The 1999-nt window shown below is 50.9% G+C and overlaps 3 non-coding genes and 4 pseudogenes across 3 annotated transcripts; all 7 read right to left on the reverse strand.

Annotated features, from left to right (window-relative positions):
• Window positions 1–65: 65 nt before the first annotated feature.
• LOC116008980 lies at window positions 66–184 on the reverse strand. Its single transcript, XR_004096323.1, has one exon. It is a non-coding gene; the product is annotated as a 5S ribosomal RNA (ribosomal RNA).
• A 138-nt stretch (window positions 185–322) lies between these two features.
• Window positions 323–441, reverse strand: LOC116009012 (annotated as a pseudogene).
• Window positions 442–579: 138 nt separating this feature from the next.
• On the reverse strand, window positions 580–698 carry LOC116009001 (annotated as a pseudogene).
• Window positions 699–835: 137 nt separating this feature from the next.
• Window positions 836–954, reverse strand: LOC116008897. Its single transcript, XR_004096247.1, has one exon. It is a non-coding gene; the product is annotated as a 5S ribosomal RNA (ribosomal RNA).
• Window positions 955–1092: 138 nt separating this feature from the next.
• LOC116008905 lies at window positions 1093–1260 on the reverse strand (annotated as a pseudogene).
• A 137-nt stretch (window positions 1261–1397) lies between these two features.
• Window positions 1398–1516, reverse strand: LOC116008526. The gene has a single exon (XR_004095903.1). It is a non-coding gene; the product is annotated as a 5S ribosomal RNA (ribosomal RNA).
• Window positions 1517–1646: 130 nt separating this feature from the next.
• Window positions 1647–1849, reverse strand: LOC116009060 (annotated as a pseudogene).
• Between the last annotated feature and the right edge of the window lie 150 nt (window positions 1850–1999).

The following is a 1999-nucleotide window of genomic DNA, read 5'->3' on the forward strand; positions in this document are numbered from 1 at the left end:
TTTAAAAGGATAGTATCCTTAGCGAGCGGTTCAGCGGTTTAAAAGAAAAATTGAAAAGAGGGTGGGGGATGCAACACGAGGACTTCCTAGGGGGTCATCGGTCCTAGTACTACTCTCGCCCAAGCACGCTTCACTTCAGAGTTCTGATGGGATCCGGTGCATTAGTGCTAGTATGATCGCATCGGTCATGTACTGCGCGCAAAATGTACTTGACCCTCTCTCTCCGCGCAACTTCTCTCGCTTAGCGGTTTAGCGGTTTAAAAGGATAGTACCCTTAGCGAGCGGTCCAGCGGTTTAAAAGAAAAAATTGAAAAGAGGGTGGGGGATGTAACACGAAGACTTCCTAGGGGGTCATCGGTCCTAGTACTACTCTCGCCCAAGCCCGCTTAACTTCGGAGTTCTGATGGGATGCGGTGCATTAGTGCTGGTATGATCGCATCCGTCATGTACTGCGCGCAAAATGTACTTGACCCTCTCTCTCCGCGCAACTTCTCTCGCTTAGCGGTTTAGCGGTTTAAAAGGATAGTATCCTTAGCGAGAGGTCCAGCGGTTTAAAACAAAAAATTGAAAAGAGGGTGGGGGATGTAACACGAAGACTTCCTAGGGGGTCATCGGTCCTAGTACTACTCTCGCCCAAGCCCGCTTAACTTCGGAGTTCTGATGGGATCCGGTGCATTAGTGCTGGTATGATCGCATCGGTCATGTACTGCGCGCAAAATGTACTTGACCCTCTCTCTCCGCGCAACTTCTCTCGCTTAGCGGTTTAGCGGTTTAAAAGGATAGTACCCTTAGCGAGCGGTCCAGCGGTTTAAAAGAAAAATTGAAAAGAGGGTGGGGGATGCAACACGAGGACTTCCTAGGGGGTCACCGGTCCTAGTACTACTCTCGCCCAAGCACGCTTCACTTCGGAGTTCTGATGGGATCCGGTGCATTAGTGCTAGTATGATCGCATCGGTCATGTACTGCGCGCAAAATGTACTTGACCCTCTCTCTCCGCGCAACTTCTCTCGCTTAGCGGTTTAGCGGTTTAAAAGGATAGTACCCTTAGCGAGCGGTCCAGCGGTTTAAAAGAAAAAATTGAAAAGAGGGTGGGGGATGCAACACGAGGACTTCCCAGGGGGTCACCCATCCTAGTACTACTCTCGCCCAAGCACGCATAACTTCGGAGGGTCACCCATCCTAGTACTACTCTCGCCCAAGCACGCATAACTTCGGAGTTCTGATGGGATCCGGTGCATTAGTGCTGGTATGATCACATCCGTCATGTAGTGCGCGCAAAATGTAGTTGACCCTCTCTCTCAACGCAACTTCTCTCGCTTAGCGGTTTAGCGGTTTAAAAGGATAGTACCCTTAGCGAGCGGTCCAGCGGTTTAAAAGAAAAATTGAAAAGAGGGTGGGGGATGCAACACGAGGACTTCCCAGGGGGTCACCCATCCTAGTACTACTCTCGCCCAAGCACGATTAACTTCGGAGTTCTGATGGGATGCGGTGCATTAGTGCTGGTATGATCGCATCCATCATGTACTGCGCGCAAAATGCACTTGACCCTCTCTCTCCGCGCAACTTCTCTCCCTTAGCGGTTTAGCGGTTTAAAAGGATAGTATCCTTAGCGAGCGGTTTAAAAGAAAAAATTGAAAAGAGGGTGGGGGATGTAACACGAAGACTTCCTAGGGGGTCACCCATCCTAGTACTACTCTCGCCCAAGCCCGCTTAGGGGTCACCCATCCTAGTACTACTCTCGCCCAAGCCCGCTTAACTTCGGAGTTCTGATGGGATGCGCTCGCCCAAGCCCGCTTAACTTCGGAGTTCTGATGGGATGCGCTGCATTAGTGCTGGTGTGATCGCATCCGTCATGTACTTGCGCTGCATTAGTGCTGGTGTGATCGCATCCGTCATGTACTACGCACAAAATGTACTTGACCCTCTCTCTCCGCGCAACTTCTCTCGCTTAGCGGTTTAGCGGTTTAAAAGGATAGTACCCTTAGCGAGCGGTCCAGCG

This window comes from Ipomoea triloba, chromosome 16, assembly GCF_003576645.1.
Source record: "Ipomoea triloba cultivar NCNSP0323 chromosome 16, ASM357664v1".
Lineage (NCBI taxonomy): Eukaryota > Viridiplantae > Streptophyta > Magnoliopsida > Solanales > Convolvulaceae > Ipomoea > Ipomoea triloba.